This window comes from Puma concolor, chromosome D1 (genome assembly GCF_028749965.1).
Source record: "Puma concolor isolate L17-30 chromosome D1, mPumCon1.1.hap2, whole genome shotgun sequence".
In the NCBI taxonomy this organism is placed as follows: domain Eukaryota; kingdom Metazoa; phylum Chordata; class Mammalia; order Carnivora; family Felidae; genus Puma; species Puma concolor.
In genome coordinates, this window is record NC_141676.1 from 47,357,410 (window position 1) to 47,374,257 (window position 16,848).

General features: G+C 50.5%; 1 protein-coding gene across 15 annotated transcripts in view; it reads right to left on the reverse strand.

Annotated features, from left to right (window-relative positions):
- MICAL2 (microtubule associated monooxygenase, calponin and LIM domain containing 2) overlaps window positions 1-16,848 on the reverse strand; it is a 221,932-nt gene that overhangs the window by 196,273 nt on the left and 8,811 nt on the right. The window lies entirely within an intron of this gene.

Consider the following 16,848-nt stretch of genomic DNA (forward strand, 5'->3'; position numbering starts at 1 on the left):
TGTCCACTGTCTGCGCACCCTAAGGGTTTATCACATCTCTACCTGAAGCCTTGCAGAGAAAGTAAGATGGTAAAGATTACTTTAGTAGAAACAGAAAGTGCCAGAACTTCTAAGCTGAACACACGCTGAAAGTAAGTGAAGCTGGTGTAAAAACTTGGTAATAAGTCACCAGCGTGAAATCTGTCACATTTCCCAAGGTGGAAAGGATCCAAAACACTACATAAACTAGGAAGTTATAAAAGTGGACCATCTAATCATGGCTGAGTTTCCTAAACAATTATCTTGGCTTCCGATGACCACCCAAATGGTTTGGTCACATCCTACTGCTTCTGCAGAAAATACCTCTACACCTGTTTGGAAATGGAGCCCAGAGTTAGAAAAACATTTCTAAGGATTTACTTTGACAACTCCAAATTCCTGAGAGGTAGCCTCAAAAGTTAAGATGAGAAGATTGAGATGTGCCAGAGGCAACACACATACTCCAGAGACAGAGGCACACTTCGCTCAACAGGGCTGTGGACCTCCTTGCCCCCATAATCACACATGTGTTCTCTCTATGCACAGTGAACTGTGTTAAGCACCTGGGACTTGAGCTCACTTTCGGGAATTCTCAGACTGTGAACCGGAAAGTAGCTACTATGTACTGAGCACTGGCCATGTATTGAACGCACACTGTTTGACTAGACGTGATCCGTCTCCGTAGCTCCTCACAGACAGGAAGACAGGTCTGGAGAGCAGAAGGACCCTGCCACGGCTCTGTGGCACAGTTGCATTTAAGACCAGGGCAGGCTGACCCTCTGCTCGTGGTCTTTCCCACCACACCGAGGTGGGAGGGGTCCTAGGACGGCCGTGGTGAGCTCCCAGGGCAGCCACTTGGGCAGAGGCTACAACCATGCCCATCGTGATCATCGTTATCAAGCCACACCTCTCGGGCCGTCTGGAACGTGGCGGCTGGCAAACAGGCCAGCCTGCCTCACCCACATTCTATCAGCCTGATCTGTAGGCTCAGAGAGGCCGGAGGGCTCCCCTTATCTGCCACCTGCTTCTCAAGGGAAGCACACTGGACTGTCCACACAGTGGGATACAGGCGGGCATTTCTGGACCAGTCTGTGAGGGTCAGATTCCCACACAGGCCTGGGCACATTGTGATCCAGCCAACCCGAGGACCAACTCAAACCCTCTGTCTGACCAACAGTTAAACACACTTCGAACTCCCCTTAAATCCACTAAACCAGAAGGTCCTAGGGCCAAGCACCTCCCTTCCCCTCGAGGGGCCTCAGTTTCCTCACCTGTAGAATGAGAAACTAGACCTAATTGGTGATTCCTCACCAAAGACCTTTTAGCTGGCCCCCTCTATGGGCCCTGACTTTTAGAGCCACCTACAAAGCTAGTCGGTTGTTAAAAGACGAATCTAAAGGATTAATCCGCGCCCGGGCATTGTGATGGGTAGTTAGCACGTGCTGTCTCAGACAATCCTCCCAGCCACCGTGTGGGGCAGGAAGTACAGTCACATCACAGAGGGCAAAACTGAGGCATGGCACAGGCAAGAGCCTTACCTGGGGATGCGATTAGCACTGGCCACAGCAGCCTGGGACTCCCAGGGGAGCTGGCCTGATGCCATGCCCATGTGTGCTCCCTGACACAAGCGTCCCTTTGTAACAGAACGAGGGAACGACGTCTCCTCTGACACCTGCCACCTCACCAGTCCCAAGCAGAGGCACAAAGTCTCCAGGCCCCTGCGGACCTGACTTGGGTGGTGCAGCAAAGATGTCCTGCTGTATTCGAGTAGCCTCATGATCTCGAGGGACATGAGCATACCTCAGGGGACCTTTCCCTCTGCTCTAGCTCCATCGTGTCAGGGTCTTCATGGGGGACCCCAAGCACTTGGGACCACCAGGCACTCCATCAATACTTGTCAAATGAAGGAATGAAGAAATCCAGAGGTCAGAGGCATGTAAGGCTTGTCCAAGAACCCCTTGGGGTAAGTTAGTGTGAGATGCACCAAGACTGGCTGGCCCAGAACCACAAAGGTGGCCCCTCAGCGGTGTGCCAAGGTCTCCATACCCCAGCCCCACCCCCACCCCCTGGACAAAGAATGAAGGCTTAGATGCTGACCCAGGTCCGCTCTCCATCACAGTCACCAGAGCAAGAGAAGCACCTGAATGCCAAGGCTGCCCAGGGAAGTGGTCCAGGAGCTCAGATCCTGGAACCAGGCAAGCCTGGGCTCCTACCCCAGCTCTGCCACTTTCAAGGAGTCTGATGGTCGCGGACAAGTCACATAATTTCTGTGAGCCTCAGTTTCCTATCTAAAAATGGGACTCCTGGGGCACCTGGGTGGCACAGTCGGTTAAGCGTCCGACTTCAGCCAGGTCACGATCTCGCGGTCCGTGAGTTCGAGCCCCGCGTTGGGCTCTGGGCTGATGGCTCAGAGCCTGGAGCCTGTTTCCGATTCTGTGTCTCCCTCTCTCTCTGCCCCTCCTCCGTTCATGCTCTGTCTCTCTCTGTCCCAAAAATAAATAAACGTTTAAAAAAAAAAAAAAAAGAATTTATAAAAAAAAATAAAATAAAATAAAAAAAATAAAAATGGGACTCCTGTTGGTACCCACTCCGCAGGGTGGTTGTGAAGAGCAAGTGAGGTATTGGTGTTAACAATGCGGCCCAGGTGTGTAGTTCAAAGTGCTTGGAGGTGACGTCTATGCATTGTATCATCTGGATTAGAGCGGATGGTTAGGAGCACATCTGGAGTCCTCTGCTCGGGTGCAATGCCAGCTCTCCCTACTAGCTCATCATGGGACCTTGGGCAGATTGCTTAACCTCTTTGTGCCTTAGCTCCCTAGCATAGAAAGCGGGATTGATTGCAACAATTAAATGAGTTTACGTAGGTAAAGACCTTAGAAGAATGTCTGGCACAAAGTAAGCACTCAAGAAAAGTTAGCATTATTCTTAATTACTAATATTACAAGCATCCTTCTCCCTTTGTTCCAATACAGATTCCACCCTACCTCCCACTCCCCAGCCACAGAGATCAGCATGGGACTCAAGACAGGTTCATCAGAGAACCTTTACTCCTTGGCCACAATCTTGAGTACAAAGGGTGTGTACCTGCTCCAAGTTGGGCCAGGTTCTAATCTGAAAAACCTGGGAAAGGCCCAGTCCTCAGAATGCGTGGAAGTGTGTGCAGGGTCAGCTGGGAGCTGCCTGCAGCCATGGACTGCTGAGCAGGGATGCTGGAGGTCACCTGCTCTCTCCCTAGGGCTGGATTCTGCAGCATTTCCTTTGGGTCTTTAAATCTCCACTAGAACCTTCCAAGGTATCCCATTTTTGCTTAAGCTCATTCAAGTTGGGTTCCTGTCACTTGAAACTGAGAGTCTCAACTAACAATAGCACTCAGCAACTGGCCGCTTTATCATCGCTAAATCCCACCCAGGAAGGAAAGCCAGCTGCACACTCTCAGGGAGCCCCAGGCAGCCAAGGAAAAGCAAACATGTGCAGCAAGGTGTCTCTGCAAACTGGGGTCAAAGGAGGCCTCTGCAAGCCCCTGGACCGATGCCAGAGGAAGATGCCAGAACCACACATGTGAACAGCCCAGTCCTGGCATTCGTGGATGGGAACCCAGGCTCAGACGTGGGTCCTCCTCGCCATGAGCATTTTCATGGGCTGCACTGTGGTTCAGGGGAAAATACAACTCCAGGCAATTGCTTGAAACAACTCTTCGGAGGAGGAAAGAAGGGGAGTAAGAGAAGGGAAACCACACTGAGTCCTTCAACATGTGGCTCTTTCCCTGGTGCAATCACCGTGAACTTTCAGCACAGTCCTAGGAGCTGGATGCTCATCTGACCCACTTTCCAGTTGGGGAAACGGAGACGCAGAAAGCTAGATGTCTAACTCAGCAAGGTCACAGTGTTCGTGCCCGATGCCTGGTCCGCCCGCCATGCCGCCACCTCAGCCCGCTCTGGTCCTGAGCCTGAGACCTCCCCACACAGGCCCCTCTGCTGCCTCTCACCCCTGTGCTAAGACCACCCAAGCAAGATGGTCCTGGGCCACTGCCCCCTCATCTACCACCCGCCCTCCTCCCCTGCCCAGAGACAGCTTCCCAGAGGAAGGGGCTGCCATAAGGCACTGACAGGACAGGTAGCATCGTGGATATCCGGAGTGAGTCCCTGGGCACGTTTCCTTCTCTGCACATTAGTTATTTTCATCTCCAAGAGCCGCAGTGCGATGCTATGGAGACAGCATGTCTCCGGGGGTTTTAGCCAGGCCACACCTGTTAGATCCTGGGGAGAGTTCTGTGGGCTCTGGGGTTTTGTTTTTGTTTTTTTCTCAGTCACCGTTCCCAAGAGATGCTGGCTTACCAGGTGCAGCTACAGGTGCAGTCCTGTGCTAAACCCCATCCCGTTGTCTCACCGCCTTCTGGGCCATCACCAAAGACAGTCTCCTGTACCCCAGGCCTCCTAACAGCAGCCTCTCGACTCCCTCCAGGAAAGGAAGCTCTATCTCCACATGTGGTTTCAAGAGTTTTAGAGAAACAGAAAACAACAACAACAACAAAAACCAAAACCCTGGCCTGAGAGCAAAAACAAAGAACAAAAACACACTGATCGCCTCCCCGTCTCCTGCAGCCATGGGGTGAACACGCACACCAGCACGCGAGGTCCCCGGAGCCCGACACCGAAGTCGGCACAGGCAATAAAAGGAAACAACCAGCGGAGTGAGGACTATGGAGACACAAACGCCAGCTGGTACAGACGGAGACTCAGCCGGAGAAGGTAGCTTCCAACATGTCGCCCTGACTACAGTAAGGTGGAGCAGAGTGGCCTTGGCCAGGTGAGGGCTGCACCTGTGGGCGTGGGGAAGGTTGGCTAAGCCATTCCCAAGAGGCCTCTCCCACTGACCCTCACAGGCACACATTTCACAACGCCACACGCTGCCTGGAGCCCATCTGCCAGCTAATGGCCATTCTTTTTGTTTTCTAGCAGCCTCAAGTCACAGGGGATTATCCAGGCAGGTATTTCCCTTACTTCTCTTTTTCTTTTCAAAGCTTTGCAGTATAAATAGCTCTGCTATTTAAAAATAAATAAATCAGAAGGAACCGGCTGATTTTCCCTCAGGGCATGATTTGGTTTCACGCACTGGGCTAGGTGCAGGCTACACAGCTCTGCTTGGTGTTAGAGGGACAGGCAGTACACTGGAGGGTTCTGCTGGGTCAGCTAGAAATCTGAAAGGGGCTGGAATGCTCGAGAGGGTCCCGTTTCCCCCCTCCCCCCACCCCCACCCCAACCTGGTTCTCTTTAAACCAGCCAGGAAAACAACCATTCAATCAACATTTGCTGAGTGCCCTAGCAGAGGCTGTGAAGAATACCCAAAAGTGAGGGAAACGGGGCTAGAGGTGGGAAGCAGAGACAGTAGAAAGAACACTGTGGCCCCCCCATCGCCAGCCTCAGTGCCCATGTGTCCTGAGACGCTGGACGACTCATTTCAGCACGGAGGCTCATTTGTCCCCCTTTCTGGGATGAGATTTACCTTTTAAAGCCAGAGTATGAATTAAACAAAACAATACATGGCAAAGACTGTTAAAGGCTGCCACGTGAGAGCCATTTACTGCGAGCCAAGAGCTGTATGCTAAGTACTTTGCACGGATTATTTCAGCAGAACCTTACAACTTCCCTGTGAGGTGGGGACCACATCCTCAAGCTCAGAAGAGGAAACTGAGACTCCGAAATCAGAGCACCTGCCCCAAGTTACCCAGCTAGAACATACACCCAGGCCGGTCAGACTCCGAAGTCCTGGCCTTGCTGTGCTGCCTGCTGTCTAGTAGGTGCTCAGAACACATTACATGACACGTAAATGCGGAGCTCAGCTCGGGGCTGCTGGCTCTCCACCCGGGAGGCGCATGGAGAAAGGAAGGGGAGTTTTGGCTAAGAGAGTTTAGAAAGCCTTTCCGGAATAGGCAGGGCTGATCCAGGCCTTAGGAGATGGAGACGCAGACCAGAAAAACCGAAGCAAGGAGCCGGAGGCGGAGATGACCAGGCAGGCGGGCCGCGTGTAGCAGCAGAGACTGACTGGGCTGGAGGAAGAAAGCAAGGGGGACTGGCCTGAGGGAGGGATGGGCCACCGGAGCCATGGTCTTAGAGGTCATTCCACCTACAATCTTTCTCACCCACACCCCAGAGACACTCCTGTGTCTGCTCCTTTGGTCATATGACAATCCTGGAGGGAACCAGGGATCCCAACCGTAAAGGCCCAATAACCCCTCTGTCCCCACAGCAGGCCTGGCACCCAATTTGACGAGCAGGTGATCTGCCAGCTCCCTGCCCGCACTGCCCTGCCAACCGGCCAGGCCCAAACTCTAGCCTCAGCTCTGGGACGCCAGGAATCTGAATGCAGCCTCGTGCACAGAAGTATCCCCACTGCCACCCAACATTCAAGGCTCCCAGGAGGGAGAAGAGGTGAAAAGGGAGCTGTAGGACTTGAGCTCCTCACAGGGCTGAGTCCCTGGTTCACTGACTCTGTATTCCCCACATCGGCTGGGACATTATAGGTACTTCTCAATAACTGCTTATTAGGCTGAACTGAACAGAAGATTCTTCCACTTAAGCAATAGGTCTGGAGTTTCGTAGGTCTGGATTACAGTCTGTCCCGGAGCCCTGGGCTTCATCCCACCTTGCTGGAAGGATCATCTGCCTGTCTGCCTCCCAGAAAGGAAGTGCCGCTGCCACTGCCCCCAGCATCTCTCCTGTGACACCCCCGGGAGTCTCCCCTGCACCCTGAACACGGTTCTGGGCCCTGCAGCTAGCCCCACTCCTCCTCCTGGGAGAAGCACAGGTGCCAGCCTCCTCCGCTTCCAGCTGCAGATTCCTCCAAGGACTGTCTGTGCTACAGGCACGGCTCCAAACGCTTCAAGCTACAACGCCCTCCCCACTGTCTCTGCTCCCCGCAAGCCCAGAGCCCCAGCCGAGCCTCAGACCCATGGGGAAGGGAAATGGGAGTGGGGGGGATTTAAGCAACTCCGATCGCTGGCTCAGCTCAGGCCCACTGTTACGTGCTTTTCTGGAAGTAACAGGACCTGGAGGAGGAGGAGGAGGAGGAGGAGGAGGAGGAGGAGGAGGAGGAGGAGGAGGAGGAGGAAACTGTGTAAAGTTCTCCTCCCAGCTCTCCTCAGGAGAAGGGCACAGGGGAATTCATGGAGAGTCTTGGTCAATCTGAGCCTCCAGACCAAGGCTTCCTGGGATGGGCAGGGAGACACCTGTTCTGTTACCTTCTGCCTGAGAGTCTGTGGACAGATTACCCAACCCTGCAGAGGCTCGGTCTCCTTACCCATTAAATGGGGATAAGAGTCAATGGTCACAGGGAATAACGCTGAAGACTGGATAAAGTATGAATGTGAATGTGCTTGGCCAACCATAAAGCACCCTTCGAAATATCAGACATTGTCCATAATCCTGGGAAGTGGGGTCTGCAGGTCAGAGTAAGCGGCTGTGAGGGAAGTGGAAAACTAGGAACCCTTTCCATTTGGCAAACTTCCTTCAACATCATCTAGGACAAGGGACAAGTCTCCAGGGATTTAAAAACAAACAAACAAACAAACAACAACAAAAACCATGAAGACCTATTCCCTGGTCTCAAGCACTCACGGTCTGGCAAAGACCTACACTCACATTTACATAACAAGGCAAAACAAAATGTGATTGGAGGGATCATCCAGAGGGGATGGGACATTTTATTCTGGCCTCAGAGGTCACAGGAGACTTTTATAACATTATAAGATAATAATTCACATAATGCTAACTCTTAGGGTTTGCTGGGGCCAGGGAGTTCTGAGTCTTTGCATGGCCAACCTAATTTAACTCTCACAAAATCCCTACAAGGGTTTGCAGAGAACATAACTGAGGCACAGAGAAATTCCCTCCTATCTCTGTCTCACATGGCTGAGGGGTGGTGGAGCTGGGATTTAAACCCATCAGACTCTGCTCCTCCAGCACACCAGGGGCTGAGTCAACCAAGACAGGTCTCAGACAGACTCTCCAGGTGGCTGAAAAGCTCTGATAAGGCCTGTGAGGATGAGTCACTGGGGGAAGGTGCTAACTTTTACTCACCTATGTGCAACTCTGACTTCAGGCCCAGGGTCTCACCTCTGACGTGGCCCCTGGCAGACGTGGGGAGTTGGTCACGCCTCTATATTCCCCAAGGCTCCATGTCAGCACCACATACCAAGGGAGACTGATGTAGCCTATATGTCAGTGTACATTTACATAACAGATCACTCCTGGGATAACGGTTCTTATAAAAGGTACTTTAATGTCAGACGGTGGGGGGCGGGGGGAGGGAAACCTCTCAAATCCTGGCTCTGCTACTTATTGGCTGTGTGACCTTGGGCAGATCTTAGTGTCTCTGAGCCTCAGCTTGCTCATCTACAAGATGTGGTTGACAATGCTTATCTCGGGCAGTTGTTGCAAAGATGAAATAAGATAGCATGGCTAGTACAGCACCTGGCACACCATAGACACAGAAGCAGTGGTTGAATAAATGACTTTACAAAGGATTTCCACCGGAAAATCACCTTCTGCATGGTACTTCCTGTACCCCAGGTAATGTTCCAAGCATTCTACATTCAGTAGCCGATTTCATCCTGTCAAAAATGCACCTATAGGGTAAATACTTCTTTATCTTCATTTTACAGGTGTGGGGCTTGAAGCACAGAGAGGTTAAGTAACTTTTCAAGGTCACTTAGGCAGGAGTCAAACCCAGAGCCCACACTCTTAAGTGCTGTATTATTCTAAAATAAAGAAAAGTCACAGCAAGAATGTTGAACTGACCCCATGCCCTAAATTCTGAGAACACTTCAGTGCATTTCTCATCATTCCCCCTCCAACCTAAACTCTGCCATCGCCCCCCTTCTGCCAGTACCTGCTATCCCCCTCACCCCTGCCCCACGGCTCTTACTTCCTAGCCCTGCCCCACTGTACTAAAGTCAGAGGTATGAAACTAGTGGGCTTTTTTAGGCCCTAGTCATCTGGAATCTCAGCCTCCGGCCCAGCCTCTCTGCTGGAGCCCCCTATATCCCATCCTCTACGAAGTCATCAGGGATATCTTACCATACATGGCACTCCTCTGCTCAAGCACACTCAAAGGCTCCCTGCTGCCTAGAGCTGAAGCCACCAGTGGGTGGAAGAGGATCAACTGGGACTCAAGATCCTGCAAGATCTGGCTTGGTCTCCTTCCCTTTGGCCTCACACCTGTCTTTTGCTGCCTTTTAAGTCCCAGGGGCAGGGCAAGTCAGTGACCACCCCATTTAAAATTCCAGCCCTCCCCTTAACTGCTTCCCTCCACCTGCCCCCAGCACATCCCATCTTTTTACCTGCTTAGGGCTCCACCTCCTATCTTATCACCTGGCCCCATACATAACCTGATTGTTTATGGTCCCTCCCCCTCTCCCAGAACAGAAGGTCTATGTGGCAAGGGATTTTACCTTTCTCTTGCCCTTCTGTAACCATAGCACCTAGAACAGCTTCTGGCCCAGAATAAGAACTCATAAATACCTGCTGAATGGCCAGACATTTAACATGCCTAAGAAGAAAAATGTTCAAATAGAACAATGGTGGGGGAATGGCTAGCATTCCTCTGACTTCCTTTTCTGCTCCTGAGGACATTTCTGGAGCACAGGCTGTAGACCTCTGCTTAAGATTAAGATGTACAGCCATCAACCAATTCTTCGTCATTCCCCCTAGGATTTACAAGAGTTCCCTAAGAGACCCTGGGCCCGTATCCTCCTACCCCTGAACTTGGACTGGAGCACATGCGTGTACACACACACACACACACACACACACACTCCCTCTATCCCTGCATATTGAAGGCCTGAAGGCCACATGCCTCTGCCCAGCCTCATCTCCTTCTGCTCACCTTCAAACCAAGCCATTTCTCATCTTCCCAAGCTGCTACATTCACTAGAAATGCTCTCTTCTTCCTCCCATGTACCCATCAGTGCTGGACCCCTCTAGATCCAGATCCAATGCAGCCTCCTCATCTCCCCGACCTCCCTCCTTCCTTTCCAAGCTTTCTAGACCTTCTCCAGCCCCTAGAGAGCACTCCCCATACCCACTGCTATCTCTACCAGTCATATGGAATTAGTCACGAACTACCTTGTGATTTGCCTTCTATGATCTGAACCATTACCAAAATCTCCTACTTAATTTTTTTGAATATGTAGGACTTGTTTTCCCAAGTGTGTGGTGAATGCTTTGGGAGGTGAGGCTGGGCCCTACCCACATTGCCATCCCCATAGCACGGGGTCTGGGGTACACAGTAGGTGCTCAAAGCATGCTTTGCCATTAACTGCCCAAGGTAAACAAATCACCTTCCCAATCAGGTCATTTCCTCAGTTACCGGTGCCTGGACTGGCTACTCCCAGTGCCCTACATTTTGTCTTCAGGGTCTGCTCTGACTTTGGTTATCTGCAAATCCAGTCGTGGGCTTGTGTTTTCACAGCGTGTTAGACCCATTCTAATTATACCCCTCTGAGCTGGGCAGAGGAATATGATGGGAAAGGAAATGGTCTGTAAAGTCCTGCAGGTCTAGAAAAGGAACGTGCATAGTTCTTGGAGACAAACCCAGACATTCAGAGTGTTTCAATTTCCTCAAATACTGGAATTCAACAGGAGGGGAAAAAACACCATGGTGCGAGTCTTTAGGTGAGTCACAGCAGAAAACCAACACTTGAGGGGCGCCTGGGTGGCTCAGTGGGTTGAGCGTCTGATTTCAGCTCAGGTCATGGTCTCACGGTTTGTGAGTTCAAGTCCTATGTCGGGCTCTCTGCTGTCATCACGGAGCCCACTTCAGATCCTCTGTCCCCCTCTCTCTCTGCCCTTCCGCCCTCTCTTAAAAATAAATTGAAATTTGAAACAAAAAAGAAAAAGAAAACCAACACTTGAGGCCCAGGTGCACCTGTTGAGCACCAGCTCTTAGTAAACTGTGATTATGAGAGGCGGCAAAGTCTCAAGTTACTTCCGAGCTTTGAAGAGAGTCAGGGAGGAGGCTGTTTACTGCAGGCCCTCCATGTGCCAGGCTCTAAAAGAGGGTCCCCTTCCATCCCCCCATAAGGTGAACAGGCTGTCACTACCCCAGTGCGCACCTGAGGAACGGAGGCCAGTGTGGTAGCGGGAGGCAGAGCACTGACTCAACCAGGTGAGTCACACGCTTTCCACAGTTTGCAGAGCAGGGGTCCCAGATTATCTGTGGGCTTTTTTGTTTTATTTTGTTTTTTGGTTTTTAATTTTGGATAGTAAATACATTGAAAAAAATCGAAATATGGGGGTGCCTGGGTGGTTCAGTCGGTTGAGCATCCAACTTCAGCTCAGGACATGATGTCATAGTTTGTGGGTTTGAGCCCCACATCGGGCTTTGTGCTGACAGCATGGAACCTGCTTTGGATCCTCTGTCCCTGCCCCCTCTCTCTGCCCCTCCCCCCCTTTCAAAAATAAACACTAAAAAATTTTTTTTAAATCTAAACACACAAAAGTATACAGGAAATGTGTCCCTTCTACTGCATCTACCCCTGTCCCCACTCTGAACCAGGGAACCACCATTATTAGTTGCCTGTGTCTCATCCCTGACAACGTTTACGTGTATACACACAAATATAAATATTTATTCTTTTCTTTACGTAACTGATGGCAAAGGACACACACTTCTCAGTGCCCAGCTTTTATCTCTTAAAGGAACAGATTTGGGATGGGGAGATAGAGAATCTCTATGTAACAAAAAAAGATGCATGAAACAAAGAGGAAAATATTCTGCAGGATACAGGTGTGCTCAGAGAAGAACTGGGGCATAACGGGAAGGTCCCCACGGGCACCTAAAGGTCAGTTGCTGATAGGATCTCAGGTCAGCCAGAGATGAGCTCTGGTGGTTTGTGGGGGGGAGAGGGGAACCACCACAGGGAAGTGTGGAAGCCCCACTGGCTGAAGTCTCTGACTGGCCTCACCTTCCAGAAGAGAAAGGAAGTATCCATAGAAACAGGACTAACCTAATCCCCACAACAATAGCAGAATGGGTTAGTGACCAGGAAGACACAGGAACTGTGGAGGAAAAGCAATCATTTCCTCTGAAATTGGAGAGAGACCAAGAAGGGGAAGTTGGTGCCTGAGACTGCAAGAAAACAGACTTCACGTGGCTGGGAGAATGCAAGGGCTCTAGGACCTGAGACCGAGGAAGTCAATGATTCAGACTCTGAATTACAGTTCTAGTTCTGCAGTGGAGTGGAGAGGGAGAGGGGTGCTGTCTGGAGCAGGGAAGGGGAGGAAGCAGGAGGAGGAGGAGAGGAGGAGGGCCTTTTAGGAAGGGGAAGCAGGAAGCTCACCATAGGGAATGGGAGCTAGACTCTGGGAACAAACTGGCTAGATTCTAACTCCCCCCTTTTCCCTTGTGAAATCTTGAGCAAGTCAATTAACCCTTCTGCGCCTTAATTTCCTCACTGGTACGTGGGGGGCGGGGAGGATGACAATATTCACCTCGTGGGGTTGGCACAAGAATTAAATGAGTTTATATTTACAAAGCCCTTATGCCAGAGCTTGGCGCATAGGTAACCGCTATATGAAGTGTTGCAGAATAGAAGCCATGTGGTTGCAGAGGGAAGCCTAGACAAGGCCACTTGTCAAAAGGCCCACATCCCATCACTGGATGAAGGATGCATAACCAAGAAGACCTTAAGAGACAGTGATGCGAGGCCTGGCCCCGTGTCAGCCGGAGGAGGCAAGACTGGGATGAGCTGTGGCCACACGGCAGAGGGCAGAGGGCAAGAAGGCATGTGGGTCATCTTGAACCAAGAGGTCCAGGGACATAAAGGGGCCCCGGGAAGTCTGACCTTGGCTTCCACTCCAAATGCATAGAGGCCCCTCTCAAAAAGAGGCGTCTTTAGACTGACAAGTACAGATCAACACGGAGATGACAAAGGGAGCTCAGATCAGGGATGAGCTTGGTTTTTAAAATACACACATTCAGATACTGTCAGTGACTGCTGGAAACTCTTGCAGATGAGACGGATGCACTTCCTACTGCATCACTGTGGGGCAGCCTGGGGACACAGGAAAGCAGTCTGGGGGCCCTCTGGGAACTGAGACTATGTGATGTCAACCAGAGTTCACTTCCTTCTGCGATAGGATACTTGGTGGGAGATGGAAAATTGCCAATGGACGTGGCATATCCAGATTCAAGAAGACATCTGGCCAGAAGTCAGAAAAGCAGTAAAGAGACTTAGGAAAGGGGCAGCCCGCACTGCCGTTCCCCAAGCAAGCTGATCAAAGATTTAATGTCTGAGGGGAGAGGTCTCTAGTAGTGTGCCAGAGGGTTCTCTCCTGGTAAGCAATTTATCAGGATGTGGGTGATGCTATAGAAGGCACACTTTTTATCATTATTATTTTTTTTAATGTTTATTCATTTTTGAGAAAAAGAGAGAGAGAGAGAAAGTGTGAGAAAGGGAGGGGCACAGAGAGAGAGAGAGACACAGAATCTGAAGCAGGCTCCAGGCTCCGAGCTGTCAGCACAGAGCCAGACGCGGGGCTCAAACACAAGAACCGTGAGATCATGACCTGAGCCGAAGTCGGATGCTCAACCAACTGAGCCACCCTGGCTCCCTGCCTTTTTTAATTTTTTTTTTATTTTTATTTTTTGGTAATGTGCTATAGAAGGTATACTCAAATAGGATCCTGAAAAAGCCCAAAGAAACATGGTTGCCCTGAAATTAACAAGTTGAAATTTAACAGAAATGGCTGTTCTGAATCAGATGGGAACAAAATAGGAGGCTCTGTATTTAAATTCTAAAGCCACACATGTTTAGGACAGAGGTGATGCTGCTTACCAACACCACACGTTAAAAAGATCTAGTCTGCGGTAATGTCAGTGAGTCAATGGTGTGATGTAGCTTCTAGAAAAGTTCATACAATCTTGGGCTGCATTAATAGAAATAGAATGGCCTGAACTAAGAAGGTGATGGCTCCCTTCCTCTGCTGTGGTCATACCACACCATGAATACCATATACGGTGTGGGCACTACCTTCAGTGTATTAGAAGAATATGAACATATGGGAGTTTGCTCAGAGAAGAACCACAGGGAAGGTAAAAAGAACTGAACCCACAACACAGATTGTTAATATGGAAGAAGATTCCAGAGAAAGTAAGAGGGCTGCCTTTAAATATCATGTTTTACTAATTAGAAGATGTGCATTCAGATGCACATTCTTCAATTATAAAATGTCTGAAAGCAGAATGTATCTTACAGCCCCTTAACATCCAATTAAGATTAAGAAATGGATCATCACTTTACCAAAATATAATAATGTATCAAAAGAGCCACAAAGATGGGGGAGTCAAAAAGTGAAATGCAAGAGTCAGAGTCCAAAACTGAAAATATTTTAGAAATGCCTTAACTAATTTGTTTTCCTTTAAAAATGTTTTAATGCTTATTTATTTTTGAGAGAGAGAGAGTCCAAGCAGGGGAGGGGCAGAGAGAGAGGGAGACACAGAATCTGAAGCAGGCTCCAGGCTCTGAGTTGTCAGCACAGAGCCAGACGCAGGGCTCGAACTCATGAACTGAGAAATCATGACCTGAGCCGAAACTGGGCACTTAACCGACTGAGCCACCCACATGCCCCATGTTTCCTTTTTATGTACATGCAAGTGTTATGGAATATAAAATTATGTCTAAGGCCTAAAAGGATTCTTTCAGTAAATATAAAAGTTTCTGACGGTCACAAAGCAGTGTTCCACAATTTAATTGGAAGCACTTTTTCTTTCTTGAAGGTACAGAAAATAGTGGTACATCTTCCAAATGGTGGTATCACAGATTGGATTTAAAAACCGTATCTGCAGAGCTGACATGTGGAGAGAAAGAGGAGACTCATTCTCTGTGGCTTCAAGAAGGAAGCCTGAGACCAAATGCTGGAAGCTGCAGGGAGCCATCAAGGACATGACCGGGGGAGCCATCCAAAGATGGCCAAGGTCAGCTCTGACGTGCAGGCCCAGGCTGGACCACCACGGTGGAGAAATCAGGCACCAAAGGAACAGCCCTGTGGTTCCAAGGTCTAAGATGTCACCAGAAAGAGAAAGAAAGACACCCCCATCTTTCTTTGCTGCACACACAGGTGCTTTGAGCCGTTCTCTTAAAAAGTTACTACTTAAAGGTAGAAGCCACTTAGGGATCAGTTCCGAATGGGAGGCCAGAAGCCAAGAGGAGCCCCGCCCACATCTGTGCTCTCAGACTCCTGTGGGCCAATTCAGAAATAGGCTCGAGGAAGGGAGAGCCACCAAATGCACCCACCATGTGCCGGGCACCATGAAGTGTGCCATGCACATCGCCCCATATAATCCTCACAGCCTCTCTGACAGGTGGATATTATCACTCCCCTCTTACAGAAGAGAAACTTGAGGCTCAGAGAAAGTAAGGGGCTTGCCAAAGGTTTTACACCTCTGGACCACCACCAGTGTGGCAACATGCTTCACGTGAAGGAAACTCCAGAAGTCTTGGTCGCAGAATGAATAAATGGAACAATTAATTGATCAGTCACGTCAATGAACCAATGTGGTCTCATATCCGTAGCACTGATACTAGAGAAAAGAAAGATGAAAGCTGGTTCAGTGCTCCCTACCCCCACCCCCCAGCCACCCCCATCAACAGCTCCCATGGGCACTAAACTCATGCCATTTGCTGCTCACAGGACCAATTCATCCCATCACATACAGCCAGGGTGTTTCTGAGACGTCTATGGCAGAGAACGGTGCCGGAAGCCCTGCTCGAATGCCAAAGCCTTAAGTGCACCAGATTGCCGTGTCTCCCACCTGCCAGGTTAACACCGGAGTTGGAAGAAGCTCAGCCTCTGTCCCCTTCCCCACGGCCAGCTGGCCAGAGGCTGGGGGGTCAGCCAAGCTCCCACTGTTCCAGCTGCCTGGAAACATCAAGCCAGCCACACCTGCATGCCCGAGCTTCCTCCTTCACCGGGAAAGTGTCCTCAAAGTGTGCACCAGAAACCCAGGGCGGCACCCACCTGAAGGGGATACTCAGGTGCTTGTGAGACTACAAGCAAGGGAGACTCGGTCACTTCAGAGGCTGGCCCACAATGCTCCACGAGCATTGGACACCTGCACAAACCCCCCTGCCCCACCCCCAGCACTGAGGCCTGGCCTGACTCCAGCCTTCCACGGCCCCCCAAGGCAGCTCCCGTGTTGCCACCACACGGCACCTCTAACGTGGCCTCACTCTTCCACCTTTCTGTGTGCTATACCGCTGGCTATCTCTGCCTGTGGAAATCCTCTTTCCTAAGGCCCATCTCAACCACCAAGTGCCATGTCCCCTGGTTCCCCCACACTGTGAGGCTCTCCAAAGCACATTCCACACTCTACCTTGGTGGTTGGGCATCAGTCGCTTGTCTAGGCCACCTGTGTGCATTAGATGAGGGCTCCGCACCTGTCATTCAGCATGGCATCCCCAGCACGGCAGCCGCACACAGTGCTCCAGAGCCCTGGCCGGGGTGCTCCACACCTGCCCTAGCAGCGTCCTATTTACAGTCCTGATTGCCCCCTCTCACCTCTTCCCAGCTGACTCATCTCCTTAGGTTCAGCCTTCAGCTGACAGCTAATCAGAGATCGACTAATCTGTCAACTATCCTTCCCAGTTAAATTTGTATTTTTTTTTTTTTTTAAACAAAGGTCCTCTGGAGACAAGGGCTGAAAACAAAGGTGGGAATTTTAGGCTCCAAGGCTCTGGGGGAGGTATTTTTGATAAGGAAAGGTCTTGCACCCAGCAGCTGAGCAAGACAGTGCTGCAAGAGTATGCATCCTAAATTCGAAGCATGCCAGAAC